Source organism: Triturus cristatus, chromosome 4_1, assembly GCF_964204655.1.
Source record: "Triturus cristatus chromosome 4_1, aTriCri1.1, whole genome shotgun sequence".
Lineage (NCBI taxonomy): Eukaryota > Metazoa > Chordata > Amphibia > Caudata > Salamandridae > Triturus > Triturus cristatus.
In genome coordinates, this window is record NC_140585.1 from 1,344,260,319 (window position 1) to 1,344,275,527 (window position 15,209).

At 47.0% G+C, this 15,209-nt stretch overlaps 1 protein-coding gene across 3 annotated transcripts in view; it reads right to left on the bottom strand.

Moving 5' to 3' along the window:
- LOC146856651 (zinc finger protein 540-like) overlaps positions 1-15,209 on the bottom strand; it is a 330,854-nt gene that overhangs the window by 95,601 nt on the left and 220,044 nt on the right. The window lies entirely within an intron of this gene.

Genomic DNA, 15,209 nt, shown 5'->3' on the forward strand with positions numbered 1-15,209 from the left:
ACGAATGGATCCCCATAAGGGCTGTGGAACCACATTCCCAAACAACATATCTATATCGGCTAGATTCATGACACATGATTCTGCAGTTTGTGATAACTCCTTATAATATCCTGCAGGGTTTTTACGGGGATCAGGCAATGTCTGTTTAAGCGCTAACACCTCAGATCGTTTCCAAGGGACATGTACCCAAACACGCTGAAAATGTGCTGGCATAGCAGCAATACCATGAGCGGCATCAGCCGCAACAGCTTCCTTCCATACCGGAGGGACTTCTCTCATGGGATATTGTCGCGCTTTTCCCTTTCTCCCCAAAGGGAAATCTGGTTCAAACAACGACTGTTGACAATCATCATTTCTCAAGGCTAATAAGATCGCAACTGCTCTATTGACTTCGGGGCCCACAATCATACCTTTTCCAAAATCGAATCTCACTCGACACAACTCCTGCGGGCTTGGATCTCTACCATGATCATCCAATTCCTCACAGAGGATTTCACACATTTTCTCGAACACATACCTCTGTTTCGGGGCATCCCATTGATGAAACACATCAACAACTGATTCCACATCATAGAGTGATGAAAAAATAATCCACCTACGCGCCATATGATCGAATGTCTTTTTCTCTTCAGGATCAGGCAGCTGACTGCGCAATTGCTTACGCTGGAAGGCAGGAGTCGCACTAGATGACCCAAAGAGAGGCGACATTAGACTAGTAACTACATTAGCTAGTCGTTGTCGTGCTGAAGGAGAGGTTGAGGCGAAAACGGGGGGATAGACAGAGGGAAGAAAAACAGATTCAGATGCAGGTACCTGGGTAGTGTAAGAAGGAGCACCAGGGGAAGCTGCTGGCGTGCTAGGCAAAGTCGCAGGAAGCGCGGGGGTAACAGGTAGCAAAACTGGCGGCCCTTGAGAGGGCTGCACTGCAGGGATAGGAGCCAGCTGAAGAGGAGCTGGCAGCTGCGGGAAGGCTTGCGGCATATTTACTGGAGGCTGCGCATTTACAAGCTGTGGAGGTGCTGTGGCATTTTGCGCATATGGGGGTGGTAAACTTAACAAATGGGACATTAGGGAATCTTTTTCTTTCTCTTTTGTCTCATCTTGCACAAGGGGTGACAAAACAGGGTAACATTTATCAATCCCTAGTTTGCGCTGTCTGTGTAGCTGTTCCTTCATTTGTTCCTCCTCATTATCTTTAAATTGCACAGCTGCTTGCATCACTGACATACCTCTTTCTCTCTTATTTCTCTTTGCTAGCTTAATTTCCTTCTGTTTGGCTTCCTTTCGCCATAGGCGGAAAGAATCAAACATCGCCGGCCGGGCTTTCTTTTTAAACAATTTCACTTCCAAATTATCTAAGATATCTGTATCGAAACTACCATTTTGGAGCCATTTTAAAACACCGTCCTTTCTGGTGTATCGGATCCATACTTCCTTATATGCAATGGGGCCCACGCCATGTTTTACATAAAGCTCATAAGTTGGAGTTCCAATTGGAGGAACCGGACATGAATCCTCTAACTGGAAATCCCTTCTACAACTTAAACAAAACCAATTACCAAATACACTAGCACCAGGCATCTTCGCTCACTAGTCTAGTTCCCAACTTCAAAGGATTATCGATTACGATAGTCTCGTGAATACACGAGTCCTCTGGCTTTGGGGTTTGCAAACTCCAAATAAACCAAAATTATCCCGAAGGATACCAAACAAATTGGGAGACGCTCCACTTATACTTTTTTTTTTTTTTTTTGAAAAACCTTTATTGACGTTTCAATCATTTACACTTATGGGCCTACAACCCCCCGGGGCCGGCCGCTAAGTAATCAGAACAATAAAAGCAAATGTAAACACAGGCGGCACCTCGGAGAGCAAAGTCTTCAATCCAATATAGTCCGGCCAATGAGCCGCGCAGGTAGGCCACCAGGAGAGAAAGGGTTTTTCATTTTATGATAAAACAAAACAGTAGGATCAGGTGCCAAACAATTTCCCAACAGCGATAAGGGGCAAGGATAAGAGACGTAAACAATAAGCAGCAATACATTGAATCAATGGCGCAGACACGGGAAATTACGGATGGGGAGAAATATCAAAGATAGTTGCGCCTACAGGTCCCCGTACCTAAAGCCCAGCGAACCCCCCGGAAACTGTGGCACACATGAAGAGCAAACGATTCACAATAAGAGAGGTGTACCGCGCTGATCCCAGAAACAAAAAGCAAAAAAGAAACAGAGAAGAAGAAGGAGGCCATGGAAAAAGAGATAAAGACTAAAGAGTCCCCTCCCCCGTCCCCCCACCCTGCACCTCTGCGAATGAGTATGGCCCCACCCCCCAGCAGTGTGCCTGTCGCCCTGGAACTAGACCCGAAATATAGAAGAGACAGGGAAAAAAGGAGTAAGAAAGAGCCCCACCAGACGGGGGGGCGGAGAGAATGTAATAAACTGGAGGAGGGCCTTCAAAACATACCCCCGGCTTCTCCCTCCCGCACGGTGAAGTCTCCCCACAGCAAACAATTAGCAGCACCAAGTCGATCATATCAAAAAAGGGGGGGGGAATGGGGAGCATTATGCACCAACTATGCGAATAACCATGCGAGCACGCAGCCATGAGTCCGCCTGTCTACTAGGTGACCACCCCCGAAGGATCAGCCTCAGCCTTGACCACTCTTTGCGATTCTGCCCATGCCTGCCCCTCGACTCAGCACCATGTCCGATGTCCCAAGGTACAGGAGTGTCCAAAAACAATCGGGAAGCGACGCACACAGGTGGGGTGGAAGTCTCTGAGCACCAGCACAGACCGCTTCGTGGAGGGGCGTCTTTTCCAGTGCTGCCCCAGGATCTGCACTGCACACAAGGTCCAGACAGGCTGAATCAGCCAAATGAGACTCACGTTGCTGGAATTGTCCCTGGGCCGCCGGAGACCGCGCACGGGACAAGGCCACCATCTTCCGCTCAGGTCCAATACCTCCGGAGCAGATCAAGCCCACAGTTAGCCGACCACACGGTAGCATACTGTCCGGAGTGTCCGGCTGTCCACTAATCGCGGGGGGGGGCCGCAACATCTTCCTCCTGTGTGCAGTGTGGAAAGCCACTGTGTACCTGTGGACCAGCATGCCGCCACTGTCCCAACGCTGATGCCACACCATCTAGCTTCCTCCCCAGGACCCCGGCGCCATGAGCCAAGGAGTAATGAAGGGCACCAAGGGCCTCCAGGAGGTCGCCGTACCCCAGAGCAGCTCTCTCCGATCGCTCTGCCACACTCCCGAAGGTCACACACCCCCAGTCCCGCTGCGTCCCAGCGGACAGGATGGTAGGCTGCATAGTGACAAAATGGCCGCTGGGAAGGCCCGACTCGTATTGGGGCCAGGACCCCGGGGCCAACGCCTCAAGGTCCACGTCGCTGAAGACAGGGATCCTGGGGCAGGCACAGATTCAGCCGTTGCGCGGTCACGGGCAACAGTCGTCTCCGCCACGGACCAGCTCCCGCGAAAAGCCGGGAGCAGCCCGCAAGGATCAGGGCGAGCCAGGGATGGCGTCCGGGCAGCTCACCGTCAAAGGCAGGGGCAAACACCACAGAATCCAAGAATTGCACACCCGGGAATGTCCTCGGTCCGCAACGCTCAGCAGGGGGGGAGCGACCACAGCAAAATGCAGGCCGAGGGGAGCACCACTCCGGCGGACCGACTCCACCCAGTCACCACAGGCCGCTGTTGTTAAACTGCCACCCGGCCAAGGCGTCCACTCGAGGTCCCGGCTTCGGGACCGCACGGGCCGCAAAGTTCAACCGCTGATTTCTCCGGCGGTACGGCAGTCAGAAACCTCGGAGTCACACGATCGGTTGCCACTTTCGTTTACAAACACGATCTCGTAGCGCAGAATAAGGATCTCATGCAGGATATCCGTGCGGGATGCGGAGGTTCACGGAGCCGGGAATCTACGCTGCCGTCCCGGTCGCCATCTTGGCTCCTCCCGCTCCACTTATACTTAACTGAATATCGATGATCAATGGCGTCACCAGAAGACTCTCTCGATTGTTTCGCTCTACCAAAATCGTCATGGGTCCAAAACAGGGCGATTAATCAGGGCAGCAGTCCTTCGTAGCCGTCGGGACGCGGAGAACCTCGCAGAAAAGACTTTTGGACCACGTCGACATGCAGGGGTCGATGAAGTGGCGGCCTTCCTCCAGAATTTCCACACGAAGCTCCTCACAAACCTCTGGCTTGGACCGGTACCGCTGAAATCGCGCCGAGTTGGGCGCCAACTGAAGTACTGGGAATTTTAAGCCCAGCGGTGCAGGGGAACACACCCTATGACTTCGGGTTCTTCCTGTTTCAGACCTACAGAAACACAGAGTCTTCTGGGTGAAGTCAAAGATCAATTTATTGGCTGCAGACCAATTACAGGTATCCTAGAAGTACAACAGCGTGTATGTTCTCAGGAGACTGCTAAAAAAATCACAGAAACGGGCTTCTTCTTAAATACAGAATATCCTGCTTCAGGCATACATTCCGTAGTTTACGATATGGCCATTACATGTATACATTACAAACGAAAAGGCAGAGTCATGATGACCATCCCACATTCCAGTTAAGCCAGCCCGTAATTATTTACCCAGCAAGGCTCAGATCCCACATCAGATATCGATAGGCCCCAATAAACATGAGCATCTCCTGTTTGGAAATCAAGCCATAAAGCAGGAACAGTCAGGTGCGAAAGAGATTAGCTGGAGGCTTGTGTAGGATGAAAAGACTTTATGGTGTGTCAAGCCCTGATGCTAATCACAGGTGGCCAGAGGACGGGGAACTCGTGAGACCGGACTGACCTGGGGCAGTGGAGCCAAGCTGCCCAGGTCACAGAAAAGTCAAAGAAAGGCACATGTGCTCTAAAAGGCCCGTATTTGCTTCATGCTATGTAGCCTATGTGAGGGCAATAATAAGATGGCCACCGATCTAAAATGGAACCCACGTAGTGATGTATAATAACGTATACACAGTGCATTCATAGCTAAAACGTTACACAAAGCACTTGTACATACCGCATTAACCATTCGCGGTTCACTAATACCGGGATAGACAGGGGTAGGGCCCTGCCTCCTACGCGGTCCCAAATTCTAAAGTACGACAGTACAAGGGAATTGACTTGTCCTTAATGGTGCAGCCAAGCGCCCGAGACCCTATTGAACGGCTGGTGGTGAATGATCTGCCAGTTTAAAGTGATGGTGCTACACGGACATACGGGAACTCCATTGCCATGTCCATATAATATATTTCAAGTATGTATGGTGCGCGGTTGGGTGGTAGGGGGCGGGTGTTTTCATTGGTCTGATGTTCCGCAGACCTCAGGGGTGGATAATCTACAGTACCTAGGGATTTTACAGTATACATTTCTAATGTACTTTGCTTGCTGGGCTTGGCCCATTTGATACTATGGAAAATCAAAAAAACTGTTAAAAAAATGAATGAACCTGCCACATTTCAGAGGTTGGTGTATAAAGTTCTCACAGGCCTGGAAGTCTATAGTGCAGCTTAGCTAGATGATTGTTAGAATCCGGGTTCTCTGGTTGGCACAGGTAGGTACTTGTGACAAGCAGGGAACCTTTCCTCTAGTCAGGGTTAGGGGTTACACTCCTAAAATAACCCCTGCTCACCCTCTAGGTAGCTTGGCGCGAGCAGACAAGGCTTATCTCAGAGCGTTATAGGTTAAGCATTTGTGAACACATACAGTAACCAAGTGACAACACTACAAATGGACACCACACAGGTTTTTATATTAAAAATAAGGATTCTTTATATAGAGTTACCACAAGAGCATTAAACAACAAAAATACACAATACTGTTACTTTAGATGGTAGAAGTTTGCTTAGTTCTCTTAAGTTCTTAAATGCGACACTTTAAGTCAATGTACCTTAGATGCGACACGCAGGGCAACGAAAGTGTTGCAACGATGCTGATGCGATGACGTTTTTGGTGCAAAGAAATAAAGATGTGAAGATCTTCCAGATGCGTTACGCTTCTCCGATGTTGCGAGAAGACTCGTCTCGAAGCGTCGGCTGCAACGGCGTCACCCCTTTACGCGATGCGACGACAGCGGCCTTGGCAGCGGCACTCTTCTCCGACGTTTGCGAGACGCTTCCGCTCGATGCGATGCTGCAGCGGCGTCACCCCTTTAAGCGATGCGACGACAGCAGTTCCGACTGCCGCACGCTTCTCTGTGGATGCGAGGCGCTTTTCTTGATGCGGTGCAATGCGTCAGCTACGATGGCGACACGCTTCTTCGGCGTTGCGAGACACTTCCGGAATGATGCGAGACACTTCCGCACGATGCGATGCTGCAGCGGCGACACCCTTTGCGAGATGCGACGACAACAACTCCGACGGCGCCACGCTTCTCCTTCTTGAGTCGCGCTTCCAGCTCCTTGCGACACGCAGTCCCTCAGAAGGCCCAACAACAGCAGCAGGCACTTCCAAAGAACTCTGGGGAGCTGGGGGGTGAAGTCCACTGGTCCTGGGACTTCGTTCAAGGGGCAAGCTCAGCACAAGCCCTTGGAAATCTTTTAAGCACAAGTTGAAATACAGTCTTTGTAGTCTTTCTCCTCTCCTTCCAGCAGCAAGGCAACCACTGCAGGCCAATCCCCCAGGTCAGGCACAGTACTCCTCCATACAGCTTTCCCAGTTCCTTCCCCTCAGGCAGAGGTTCTTATTGTCAAGCAGGATCTAATTTCTTGGGAGCAGGGTCCCAATACTTATACCCCTAATTCCTTTGTTCCTCTGGGGTAGAGGGGCCTTTGCCCAGTCCAAACCAGTTCTTGAGCACTTTGTTGACATGACTCTGCCTTTCTATTCAGGGTGCAGGGCAGAGACATCAGCCGCTCCACAGGAGGTGGAGCCAGCATTGTGGTGGCAGAGCACAGCCCTATTCAGAGTCCAGGTGCACTCCTCCCACCCATCTGGATGTCAATCTCTCTATTCACCACCAGGCTACCTAGCCCTGCCCCTCTGGGTTTCCCCAGCCCTGTCACTCACACAAACCAGACAGGCAGATACACATCATAGCAGAGGCGGGCTGAAATGGTTAGGCAAGCAAATACCAACTTTCTAAAAGTGGTATTTGCAAACACAGAATATTAAAATAAACTTTACTAAAAGATGTATTTTATTATTCTGAGTTCAGGCATACTAAACTCGATTTTCTACCATGTTCCCTGGGTATGTTAGGATCATAGGATGTAACAATTCTAGCAGCCCATTCTGGCCTATGGAGAACAGGTAGCCTAACAATAGTGAAAAACGAAAATGGCTGTAATTCACTATTAGGACATGCCACACACATCAGGGCTTGTCCTACTGTAGTGTTCTAGGTTGTAAGAGGGAGATGATGTAATGTTCTAGAGTGGGCTTAGGTCACTTGTCTATGTCATACTGTGTTGGCATATTCTAATGTGGAATGTACTTGAGGGAGAATGTTACTCCTTGAACGCTGTGTCAGTTATTCTTGGATGTTGAAGGATGGGGTCTCTTGGATACCTTCCACAATAAAGAACCTACAAAGCATACCTCGCTCCTGTCATCTGTTTCCTGGATGTTCAACACTTCATTTTGGCGACGAGTGGAAATTGTCAAGAGACCCCAACTCACTGCTATCTTCTCACGGCGTTTTCGTTGGACTTCAAGCTGCCTCGGATTCATTTCTCACACCGCCGCTGTGGTTTCAGTACCGATCATCAAAGCTCAGATCTTGGGTTCCTCTAAGATCTGATCATCAAAGCGTGTGGGAGGTCCTACCGGGACCACGATCGCTGCCGCAGTGATTTGCCTGGCCGTTGGAGAGCGTCTGCGGTGTGCAGCTGCCCACCGAGCCGTGCTGTTTGCTGCTGTCCCGAAGAGTCCTGAAGAAAAGGGTTGGACACTGTCAGAAGCACGAATAAAGTTTTTTTTTTTTTGTTGTTGTTTTTTGTTTCATCTCAAGGTGCTCGTGCGCAGTCGCAGGGTTGCCTAGCAACTCACTCCGCGTTGGGCACAAGCTGTTTACAGTTACCTGGCAACCGAGGAAGCATTGACGTCACTCCGTACACGTTTCAAAACGAGTACGCAGTCTCCGCAGCCTTTCGCAGGGTTGCCTAGCAACTCACTTTGCGTTAGGCAAAAGGTATTTCCAGTTACCTTGCAACCGAGGAAATATCGACGTCACTCCGTACATGTTCAAAACGCACTGAAACTGAGCACACGGAAGCGGAGGCTATTAGAGATTCCAGGACTAAAAATCAAGGTACTGTCAGCTATTTAATCATTTTGGCAACGCTGATCTGCACAGCTTTATTGTTTTCTCAGCAGATCATTTCTTCTGTTTTAAACTGTTTCGTGACGCTTTTGTTTGGCCTACGCTAATCAAGTAATTCTGTTACGTTGACAACGCTGATCTGCACAGCTTTACTGTTTTCTCAGCAGATCATTTCTTAGGTTTTACTACTGTTTCCTGACGTTTTTGTCCTACGCTAATCTGCACTGTATCTTTTTCAATTGCTTTATCAACGCTGATCTGCACAGCTTTATTGTTTTTACTGCAGTATAGGTACATGTTTTCTTAGACTTACAAACACGACCTTTTTAGTTGTGTATGAAAGAGAGGTTGGGTTGCCCTAATATTTTATTATATCTTTTCTTGGGTTAGTTGCTCCTTGTTACTTCTGCTAGCAGCCATGCAAAATGTTACTGCTCCTCCTTTCTTTCTATCTTCTCCTGGGGATCCAACCATTCCTTGGATTAAATGGAAAAAAGTTTTTGCAAATTACGCCAGGGTTTGTGGCACTTCTCTGAGTGCTGAGAGGAAGTCAGCTCTATTTCTACATTGCCTGGGCTCTGAGGGCCAAGAAGTTTTTGAACACCTTCCAGATCTACCTGATGCAGACTCCCTCAATGAGTATGAAATCTGCATTAAGAAAATGGATTTACATTATCTACCAAAAATGAGCATGGTTTTAGAAAGATATCATTTTGGTAAGAGGGTTCAAAGGCATGATGAGACTGTGGAACAATATGTTACATCGTTGCGCAAACTAGCTTCCACTTGCTCGTTTGCTGGTAGCTTGGAGGAAAGACTTAGAGACCAACTCATGTTGGGGTCCTCGATTGAGAAGGCGAAAGATGCACTTTGGCAGAAAGACAATCCACCGCTGGAAGATGTTATCACTACTTTGAAGATGCACGAACACTCTAAAGCTTGTTCTGAAGCCATAAAAAAGGGGTCGATCTCTGAAAAAAGTGCTGACACGGATGTCAAAGAGATCAACATAAAACTTAATGTGAATTCTGATAGTTTGGTTAAGTCTTCGGTACAATCTGGACAAAGTTCCTCTAAGATCTTACGTCAGAACTGGAATCCAAAATTCTCAGTAAAGTGCTTTAGGTGTGGAAATGCAGGACATGTGGCTAACTTTAAAGACTGTCCTGGCTGGAAAGCTACATGTTCTATTTGTAAAAGAAAAGGACATTTTTCTAAGTGTTGTAGGTCTAGCAAGAATACAAAAAAGGTGAATGAGGTAGACATCTATGAGCAAGATGAGGGCGATCTGATTGTATCACAAATTTACAGTCAGTCAGCAGATGGTCCTATAGAGAAGGTTTTGGTGAATGACAATCAGGTGGATATGTTGTTTGATTCCGGGGCCAAGATCACTTTAGTACCAAAAATTTTCTATGAAAAATACTTAATCAACAAAGTGAAGCTTTTTAAGCCTGATATTATTCCTAGAGGTTATGGTGGTCAGGTCATAAGCCTGTTGGGATATTTTATGGGAACAATAGATTACAAAGGGAGGATCACGGCTGGGAAGATTTATGTCTCAATGAAAGGGGACTCGTTAATCAGTTGGTCACACCAACGTGATCTTGGGGTTTATTTAGATCCCAATGAATCTCCTTCGGTGTGTTTGAGGGATCTTTCCACTGTTGCTTCCATCTCTGATAACAGTGTTTGGATAAGTAAGTTCCCTAAAGTGTTCGAAAAGAAACTAGGGTGTCTTAAAAAGTACGTGCACCTGATTAAACTAAAAAAAGATTCTATTCCCGTGGTGGCTAAGGTCAGGAATGTTCCTTTATTGGTAAGAGATAAAATGAAAGAGGAATTGGAAAAATTGTTGGATAGTGAGGTCATTCAAGAAATTGAAGCCACAGAGTGGGTTTCTCCGGTAGTTATGGCCCAAAAGGCCAACGGAGAGGCCAGGTTATGTATTGATTTGAGAGAACTGAATAAAGCGGTAGTTGTAGATCATTACCCTCTTCCGAACATCACCGAAATGTTGTCATCGTTAGGTGAAGCCACACACTTTTCTACACTAGATTTATCTTCGGCCTACCATCAGGTCAGACTCCATCCCTCGTGCCAAGATTTGACTGCTTTCATCACGCCATTTGGCACTTTCAAATTTCTTAGAATGCCCTTTGGCTTAATATCGGCTGCATCGGTATTTCAAAGGGTGATGGAAAATGCTTTACGGGGTGTTAGTGGGGTCAAAATCTATCAGGATGACATCCTTGTGTACGGGTCCAGTTTGGGAGAACACAATGAAAGGGTAAATCAAGTTCTCTCTAGGTTGGAAGATTCTGGTCTCACTCTCAGGTTGGATAAGTGCAAATTTGATGTGAAGCAGATTGAGTACCTGGGACATATGATTTCTGGCTCAGGAATTAAGCCAAAACCGTCTTTGGTAGAGGCCATTTGTAAGTTGAATTATCCTGCAAGTAGAGACGAACTCACAAAGTTTTTAGGGATGGCAGAGTTCTATAATAAGTTTGTTCCTGGGTTTGCTCAAAATACAGAAAAGATCAGGGCCTTATTAAAGAAAGGTTGTGAATTCAAGTGGGATGAATCTTGTAGTTCTGAGTTTGACTTGATTAAGGATCATCTGAAAAAAGCTCCTAATCTTTCAAGTTTTGATCCAAGTAAGGATTCATATGTTATGACTGATGCCAGCTCCAAAGGACTGGGTGCTGTGTTACTACAGTCCGGTGATGCAGGGGACAATACCATTCTGTTTATATCAAGGCCTCTCAGAGGGGCTGAGTGCAATTACTCGGTCGTTGAGAAAGAGGCTCTAGCCGTGTACTGGGCGATTCGTAAACTGCGAAAAATTTTGTGGGGTAAAGGGTTTGTTGTAGTCTCAGACCACAAACCGTTGAAGGAAGTTTTCGGGAAAAAAGGGATTGACCGTGTGTCACATAGGATAAGGAGATGGGTCGTTGCATTGCAAGAATTTGAATTTGTTGTCCAGTACTTGCCTGGTGCTAACAATATTCTTGCTGACTGTTTGTCAAGACTTGGTGGGACCACTATTTCGGATGAAGGTGATGATGAGGAAGATTATTTTTTGGGTGAAGCTTCTGGTGGAGAATGGAGTGTGTGTCTGGTCACCCAGGGGGTGGTCACTGAGGATGAATGGAATGCTGTGTTGAGAGATGATGCTGTTCTTCAGCGTGTTGTTTGTTTTGTTCGTGATGGGTGGTGTGAGAAGCATGTGTGTGATGAGGAGATTAAGGGTTTTTGGAATGTCAGAGACGAGTTGTCGTTTTCTAATGGGCTCCTCTTTAGAGGAAGTAGACTGGTTGTTCCTACTGCTGTACGCCAAAAATTGGTTGAGAATGCTCATTCCAGTCACATGGGCATTGCAAAGACGAAAGAAAGACTGAGGGAAGCTTATTGGTGGCCTGCAATGGACACTATGATTGAAAGATTGGTGCGCTCGTGTCCTCAGTGTGCGGGTAGTGACAAGGTTCTCAAATGCAGGACTCAACCCATGGTTATCAGAAAGCAAGCAGATGGTCCCTGGACTGATATAGCTGTAGACATTCTCGGACCGGTTAAGGTGAAGTCTCGAGATCAGTATGTTTTGGTCTGTGTGGACATGTTTTCCAGGTGGCCTGTCATCAAAATTGTAAACAGTGTTGATTCTGCTGCTGTCATCAACTTTCTTGATGGTCTTTTTGCTGGTGAAGGGTTGCCAGCATCTGTGCTAACAGACAATGGAGTGCAGTTTGTGTCTAGCATGGTGGAGGAATTTTTCCGTGAAAGAGGGATTTCGCATAAAAAGGCTGCATTGTATCACCCTGAATGCAACGGTGTGGTTGAGAGGTTTGTGAGGGTGCTCAAGGAAGCTATGCAGCTGGCATTAGTGTCTGAGTATGACTGGGAGGAAGCTGTTGTTAAAAAGGTTTACGAGTATAGAGTCACACCCCATTCCTCTACTGGTGTTTCCCCTTTTACTCTGTTTAGAGGAAGGGTCCCCAGCACGCAGGTGAATCCTCTTTGGGTTACTTCAAGAAGGTTGGAACTGGGTGGTCCTATTGACAAAACTGAAGGTTGGAGGGATCGTGAAATGGATAAAATGGTTAAGAGAAAGGAGTTGTATGACAACAAGAAGAGTGTTAAGAGAACGGTTATTCAGGTGGGTGATTGGGTCAGGGTAAAGCTACCTGAAAGGAGGTTCGGGAAGTCAAAATTTGGTCAACCAATTAAAGTAATAAAACTTCTTGGTAATGCTGTCAGAACTCAAGATCATAGAGTGTGGAATCTTAACAGGGTCGCAAAATGTCCTTCCAAATGTGTAGAGGGAGATGGGTCTCAAGCTGTACCTGTTCCCTCCATTTCTTCTCAACCTGAAACGTCGAGACCTATCAGGTTGAGGAGAATTCCTCAAAGATTTCAAGATTGAGGCTTATTGTTTGTCACAGTGTTGTTTTTATTCTTTTGTTTTTATTTTTATTTGTTCTTTGGGTTTGATGTTTTGGAAAAGAGGGAGGTGATGTAGTGTTCTAGGTTGTAAGAGGGAGATGATGTAATGTTCTAGAGTGGGCTTAGGTCACTTGTCTATGTCATACTGTGTTGGCATATTCTAATGTGGAATGTACTTGAGGGAGAATGTTACTCCTTGAACGCTGTGTCAGTTATTCTTGGATGTTGAAGGATGGGGTCTCTTGGATACCTTACACAATAAAGAACCTACAAAGCATACCTCGCTCCTGTCATCTGTTTCCTGGATGTTCAACACTTCACCTACCTTATGCTTACAATGCACCCTGCCCTTGGGCCTACCATAGGGGTGACTAATATGAAGTTAAGGGAAGGTTTAGGGACTGGGAAGTGGGTGCACTTGCCCAGTCAGCATGACAGTACCAGACTGCACGCAGGTTCTGCAATGGCAGACCTTAGACACATTTTACTAGGCCGCTTCTGTGGGTGGCACAACCAGTGCTGCAAGCCCACCAGCAGCATTTGTATTTACAAGCCCTGGGCACTCCTGGAGCACTTTACTGGGGTCTGACAGTAAACCAAATAAGCCAATCATGGAATCCAACCAACATATACATTTTAAATAGGGAGCACTTGCACTGTGGCACTGGTTGGCAGTGGCACAGTGCTCTGAGCAGCTAACACCAGCAAAACACATGAGGCACAGCGACAAAAAGTGGAAGGGAGACTCACGCCAAGGTGCCAGGTCTAACAATGATATTGCTGTCTTTAATTCCACCTGGGAGGATCACCTGGTCCACCTGAGAAATGTTTTGGAGGCCCTGCAAAAGGCAGGCCTCACTATCAAGGCCACCAAGTGCCAGATAGGGCAGAGTCAGGTTGTGTACCTGGGCCACCTTGTGGGTGGAGGCCAGGTTCAATCGTTGCAGAACAAAATCCAGACCATCACGGAATGGGTTGCTCCAACTTCCCAGAGCTTTCTTGGGCCTGACTGGGTATTATAGAAGATTTGTCAAGGATTTTGGGTCTACAGTGACTCCCTTGAATGATCTCACATCACATCACATGGACAGTTAGCTGTCAGAAGGCATTTGATGACCTCAAGCAGGCCATGTGCACTGCTCCCATTCTACACAGTCCTGACTATTCCAAACAATTAATTGTTCAAACTGATGCATCTGAGTTGGGGGTAAGAGCTGTGTTATCATAATTGAATGCAGAGGGTCAGGATCAGCCAGTCGCTTTTATTAGCAGAAGGCTGACCCACAGAGAGAAACGATGTTCAGCTATTGAGAGGGAAGTCTTTGCTGTGGTTTGGGCTCTGAAGAAGTTGAGGTCATACTTGTTTGGAACTCACTTCATTGTTCATACTGACCACAAGCCCCTTAAATGAAGGGTGAAAACCCCTAACTTTTGAGGTGGTCCATTTCCCTACAGGGGATGGACTATACAGTGGAACATAGACCTGGGAGTAACCATGTCAATGCAGATGGACTCTCCAGATATTTCCACTTAGAACATGAAGACTCAACTGGGCAAGGTTAGTCTCATCTCCTTTCGTTGGGGGGGATGTGTAGGAAAATAGGATCTGCTTCTTATGGTTACCCCCACTTTTTTGCTTTTTGCACTCACTGTTTTGACTAGTCTGGCTGCGATCCTGCTATTCAGGACCCCAGCCTATCTGCTTTCTCCCTTAAATTGCTACATATATACTTTGGTACAACTTCAGATTGGATACTGGGGTACCCTTATCAGTCCCTAGTATATGGTACACATGTACCCAGGGTATAGTTACCCCAGAGGCCTCCAATGGTAGCTCAGGTACGCTACTGCAGCCTGTGTAAGGTGGTGCTTGCAACACTTACCTTAGATATAGGTTCACTATATCTATATGTCACTACACGTAAAACTTTAAAAGTCACCCCTATAGCAGGTCTAAACAATCCTGAAGGCAGGGTGCTGGGTTTTACGCGAGAGGGTGCTCTTGCATGAGCAGGGCCCCTCTGCAGCCTTCAGAGACCATTCTCCCGGGTTGTCTGTGACACAGCCAGACTTATAGGTAGAGGTGCATTATAACCTCACGGTAAATGCTATCTTGAAAACAACTGCAACGAAGTATGTCGTGTTTGGTGTCAAACACCTTAGAATCATACCTCCACACCAGTAACTGTATGTCAAATAGGTATCACAGAAATTGGAAAAGAGTTTCTTATGTTCTTTATTCTTCTCTTTGCTCCTTGGTTTTCAGTATTTTAATACAGGTTACAAGCCAACACGTGTTTCGTCGCCAGCATGATAATTTCAACCCACACGGTTTGTAGGTAATTGTAGTCTCAAAGTGTGTCCAACAACCAGATCCCGAATCTTGGTCTGTTGCCGAATGTGTATATGGCGATCTCCTGTAAGTGTATTGAGTATCGCGCGAGGATGCACCTACAGGAGATCGCCGTTTACACATACGGCAACAG